Source organism: Parasteatoda tepidariorum, chromosome X1, assembly GCF_043381705.1.
Source record: "Parasteatoda tepidariorum isolate YZ-2023 chromosome X1, CAS_Ptep_4.0, whole genome shotgun sequence".
Taxonomy (NCBI): Eukaryota; Metazoa; Arthropoda; class Arachnida; order Araneae; family Theridiidae; genus Parasteatoda; species Parasteatoda tepidariorum.
The window spans coordinates 7480218-7486283 of record NC_092214.1 but is presented as its reverse complement, the minus strand read 5'-3'; the positions used below and the strand labels follow the sequence as shown (position 1 = coordinate 7486283).

The 6066-nt window shown below is 24.5% G+C and overlaps 1 protein-coding gene across 1 annotated transcript in view; it reads left to right on the top strand.

Annotated features, from left to right (window-relative positions):
- Nucleotides 1-4832, top strand: part of LOC107436628 (constitutive coactivator of PPAR-gamma-like protein 1 homolog) — a gene marked incomplete at its 5' end in the record, with an annotated part of 46351 nt that extends 41519 nt beyond the window's left edge. The window contains 1 exon segment of the mRNA XM_071187799.1: nucleotides 170-4832.
- Nucleotides 4833-6066: the final 1234 nt, after the last annotated feature.

The following is a 6066-nucleotide window of genomic DNA, read 5'->3' as shown; positions in this document are numbered from 1 at the left end:
TATATATATATATCTTTTATTATAGTTAAAACTTCCTGTCATATAAGTGCTTAAAAATTTGCACTTGTCTTTCTTCTCAAATATATAAACTTCATTTAACTAATAATTGTAAATTTTTTTTTTATCTCATTTAGAATATTTGTTAGCAAAATTTTTTAATAAAAAGTACGTGTTTTTATATGCATGGTATTAGGTTCAATTGTATTTTAGTTCATTCAATTTTAAAAATTCTGGTCTTGTAAGATTAATTTGTCGCATTTAAGTGTGTGTTTAAAATTCAAAGATAACAAAAAGTTATTTCTGTAGTTTAATATTATAAAAAAAGTATTTTTATGTTAATATATATTTATAGTGTAAGGACAAGTTAGAATTCCAGATGGTCTTTTTTTATTTAAAATAAAGATATAAATAAAGATACTGTTAGTATTTAATTTTATACAAAAATTTAAAAGTGCAAGAATCAAATTATTGCTTACAAAATAATTAAATTTCATTTGTTGAGTTATAGATTTGCAGTATAATTTCATTTTAAAATAATTGTGTACAAAAGTACTGTATTTCTATTTTGATGTTGCAGCATTTGTTTCAAGTTAAGAGTCACCAAAAAGTTTCGATTTGGGGAAAAAATGCATTTTTGTTCTCAATGTAAGATAATACAGTCTATGCTCTTCAGTACAACCCTCAGACCCTTCTATTATAACGACCATACACATGATTGCTGTTCTTTAAATGCATTGTATTTTAATGTCCAACAGAACCATTCATTTCAGTATAGCAATCAAAAAAATTTTCAAATCTTGGAAAATCACTCCAAATACAGATAAAAAGTTTTGCACTTTCCTACTACAACAGCAAATATTTCCCCACAAACAATCATAGGTCATACACAAAAATTGGATTGTAAAAGGTTCAAACATATGATTTAAACCACTATTTCTTCTGATGTAAGCACTCAATAGACATGAAACAATTTGTATTCTCTATAAGTGTGACTGGCAGGACCACCCATTCTTATTAAACATGGTCCTGGGATAAGAATAGGTTTATAATTAAATATCTATTTTCACTATTGAGAATAAGAAGTGTCTTACAGCCTTCTTTAGAAATAGGAGTCGCCTGTATCCACTTATATTCTTTGTTAAATTTCTTTTCAAAGAGTTAAATCATCATCCAGGGCATCAATCTTATTTTCACTTGTTTGAAAGCTGTATTCAGTCTTTTTAGGAAGAGGTTTAATAGATAGTTTATTCTAGAGATACTTTATTTAATTTTTGCTGGATGTTATTCAGTAGAATTGGCACTCTTTAATCGGTGTCACACCATAAGCTTAAAACAGAAATTAAAAGTTTTGTAGGAAGAGGCTAGAAGAATTATGTTTTTGTCAAAATAAGTCCAGTGTCGCGACAATACAACCTCACATTATAACACCCATTTTTGTTTGAACCACAAAAGTTGTTATATCGAGTGTCGACTGTAGTATATTACGACCAATTAGAATAAATAAGTCTAACAATATTTTTAGAAATTTATTTTGGGCATAAATTTAAAAATTTAAGTAAAAAGATTCTTGTGTATAAAAAATATTGTACTACTAAATTGATGTTATTTAAACTGTCTCTAAAAATTAGACATGTTAAGCATTTTTTCGTGCTGTTTTCTACTTAATTAATGTCTCTTGTATTGTATTACTTAAATTTACTTGAAAATTTGTTAACATACTCTTGAAAATAGTAATTGTATTGATTAATATAAAATTTTGTTCGTTTCTATGTACAAAGACTATGGTGGTGTTAGTGTATCACAGTGGTTTAACTTCAATAATGTGTATGTTTTTTCCCCTCACAAAAATTGGCTTTCTGCTGAAAAAAAATTTTTTTTTTTAATTTAATCAAGTGGCTGTTTACATTGTTATAAATTTATACTTTTTTAAAAATTTCTGTTCTTTTTATTAATCTTTACTGTGTAGTCTTAGAACATTGTTAATTAAAGTAAAACTCATGTTATGGGTAAAGCTTTTAATTTAAAATTCCGGAAAGTGCGGTAGTGTATTTTTAATATAGTAAGTCTGAAAATTAATATTGCACTTTTTAAAAAAAAATTTATCATAGTATTGATATCCTCTTCATTTTTTGCTACGTGTCATTGAAGATAATTTGTTTTTAAATAAATTCATATTATTTTTAGAAAAAAAGTATTTAAAAATTTCTTCACATTATTTATTAAAATAATGGTTAGGTTAATTTAGTTTCCCTTTTAAATGTATTCTGTATATTTTATGTTAATTCCGTTGTAGGAAGAAAAAAAAAAGCTATTTCATGTGAAAATACTGTTCATTATAATCCTATTAAAATAGAGATATTAAATAACATTTGTACTTTTTTGCTTTTAATGTAAGATTTAAAATAGATCTTAAGTAAGGGGAATTAGTTATAGTGTACTACAATTGTTTTACTATTGCACTATTTGTTTTATTAGAATAATTACTCACATGTATTTGGGAAAGCTATTGATAATATTGCGGTATTTATTTTGAAGCACACTTGTTTTTTTACTGTCATAGATTTAATCTGCAATGTTTTTGTTAATTTCAGTTCATCAATAAATAATGTATTATAAAAGAAACTAATTTATATCTGTGTGAATATACAAATGTAATAAAACTAGTATAGCAAAATTTAACATTTTAGCGAAAGGTACTAAGCTGTTGCATTCCCTTTTCTTTGACAACTGTCATTTACTGAATTACTGATTTAAATTGATATAAATATATATATANATATCTTTTATTATAGTTAAAACTTCCTGTCATATAAGTGCTTAAAAATTTGCACTTGTCTTTCTTCTCAAATATATAAACTTCATTTAACTAATAATTGTAAATTTTTTTTTTATCTCATTTAGAATATTTGTTAGCAAAATTTTTTAATAAAAAGTACCTCTAAAATTATCACTCCACAACACTTGATCTATATGAGCAAATAGCTATTGTGATTTTATGTAAAATATACTCTAAACCAGGACTCTTCAAGCTCTAAACATTTTGACACATTCTTTGGAATGTGAACCTATAGTGATCTGTTTCATAGTCTGCACATCGAATTTTTTCAGAGATGAAAACAAACATTATTTTCAAAAAAAGGTTTGAAAACTGAAAAAAGTTATCTGAATAACTACAAACTTAAATAATTCATTTTATGCCTTTTCTTGTTTTTTTTTTCCATTTGTTAAATGTATTTGAATGAACAAATTTATAAAACATTTTAACATAATATGAAGTACACTCACAAATGTAATTTGTTGCATCTCTAATAATATTGACTCACAATCCAGTTTAGGGAACATACCATTCAAACACTTTTTTTTTTTTTTTTTTNGAGATTTTTGCTGGATTTTTTTTTTTTTTTTTTTTTTTTAATATTTCAACATCATATGCATAATTTTTCATTCAAAGCAGGATTTTTTAAATTCTTGTAAGTAGTTTACCTTAATTTCTTTTTATCTTTCATTTATATTTATTACCTGAGAAATTAAGTTTATATTTTATAGTATTTAACTTTTAGCTTCTCAAAATAAAAGTTTTATTTACTTTGTCTGCCAAGAAATCCTATGTTTTGTTAGGTTTTAATGAGTTTTAATATATTTCAATAAACTAGAATATTCACAATTTATTATGAGTTCTGAAACTTTAGTCTGCCTTCTTGCCTCTTAAAAATATTATGTGTTGTATAATTTTCAAGTTGGTGAAAAAAATTGTTTTAGTTTTTTGAATTGCTCCTGAGCCTCTTTAATTGTTACCACTGCAGACGAAAAAATTGTAGCTTTTTAATGCAAAAATTTAGGTAAAGGATTATCTAAGATTTCTATAAAAAATAGCTTATGTTTTACCTCAAACTTAATTATAATCATTAAAAATCTAATAATAAATGGGCTTTATTAAATAAAAAAGTTTACTACCAAATTTGGCAATGTTTGAAAAATTATAAAATGAAACAGGTAGAAATTTTACAAAAATAACTATTGCATTCAGTTGAATTAATCTTTAGTCATTTTTATTTTTGATCGTCTAGAATCTGAATGTATTCTTTTTATTTACAAAGTTAAGAATAATATTTCAGTTAACTCAGCCAACTTTGTTAAGTATGTGATTCTTGAGAATATAATGTACTTATTAGGGATTACTGAAGTTAAATTATAATAGGTGTTAACATTGTATTTAGCTTATTTCTTTGTGTCTAAATGCTTAAGATTCATGTAAGAATATATAGTATTAAAACTATGTATTTATGCATTATGCACTTATGTAATTTTAACATTTATTGCGTTTCTTTGTTCTTTTTTATAAAATAAAAATAAAATCTGTATCATTTGAAAAAATATTTTTATTCAAACCTTAAAGGCTGTCTATAAATGTGTATATTAGAATTACTGTTGTAAATTAGAAATTTATCAAATGGAAACAGATTTTTTTTTTATAATTATAAAATATACTTCTCATGTATCAAACTTTTTAAAGCTTTGCATAATTTGTCTAACTTTTTACAACTAAATAAAATATTAACTATAAGTAATTCAAGATATTTAAGTTTATTTCTGGTATTGTATTTATATTTTTTGCATGTAGTTGCTCCATTGTTTAAGGTGTATTACCAGTAGCTTATTATTTATTTTTTAAAAGAAGAATGACAGACTTATTTTATTTACCTTGAACAAACAAATAAATTTACCAATTTCATTAGAAATTGTATATTCTATGGTGAATTTTTTGTAAGTTGTTAATACCTTACTGCTTATATTGTAAAACCTATAATAAAAAGTGTTTCTTAATCCCAAAATTAGTTCATTTGTTGCTATCATCACATTTCAATCATATTAAGTATACATTTAATAAAGAATAAATTCTTTGTTATTGTTTACACGAATAAAGAATTATACAAAAATATTTTTACATCAATTTAACCAAGTGCTCAGCATTCGTGCTGGAGCTATATAGCTTTTTTATTCATGGGACTTGGTTTGTTTAGAAGAACCATACCTTAAAAATTTGCAGTGACTTAATACCAATTGGTATTATGCAGAGGCATGTAAAATTACCAAAGCGTTTGGTCTGCTAACATTTAAAAATTGTGCATGTTGTCTGTATAAGAGCTAGTTTTATTTAAGAATAAAGCAGGGTTTTGTTCTTAATATTTTTAATTTTGTTAAAATTTTCAGGGCATATTTTTTATGTAAAACTATTAAGAAACTTATAGTTACTTAACTAAATTGTGTACTATTATATGTAAACTTATACTGTTATAATTTTTAGTTTTGCAGAAGGTCAAAACTGACAATCCCCTGGAATTTTGAAAAATATTCGTCAATTTACGTAAGGTAAAATATTTTGTGAAACAAATAGACCACAGCGCAGACAATTATATTTTATTTTTTGCCATGAAGGTTAAAGGTAATTTAAAAATCTTTGAAATAAAGCTACTTTCTTCGTATGCCAAAAGCTACTTCTACAAGTAACCACAATAGTATATGTTGGTGAATATCTTAGAATAATATCATCATAATACATATTTAGATCCTCAAAAATTCTCTTTTCGAAAAATTTAATTCCTATTGGATAAAGAGTAGGTCAGTCATCATGGGTATGCATATGTTTACCTTGATAATCTCAAAATATTTGCTCTAATACCTCAGACAATTAAAAAAAAATATGAATTATCATTGATTTGAATTTAGTTTACTTAAAAAAAAAAATAATAAAACTTTTAACAAATGAATAATTTCGAAAAAAATTTAGCTGAGGAAAAAACTTTTCTGTTAGCCGGGTGCAAAGAAATTCAACTATTTTTATTTTTTAAATTTTATTTAATTTTTTTTTATGCTGTTTAATTTTTTCGTTATTAAAATATAAATGAAAAAAATATATAAGTTGTCGGAGTTCTTCATTTTTTGCCGATTTCACACTTTATTCCGGCGTGCCAAATTTTTACAATTTCTTTTCAAGTGTGAAGCCTTTAGAGATACTGTAACTGCATGATTATTTCGTCAACCTCAAAAATCGGATGATGATAATAA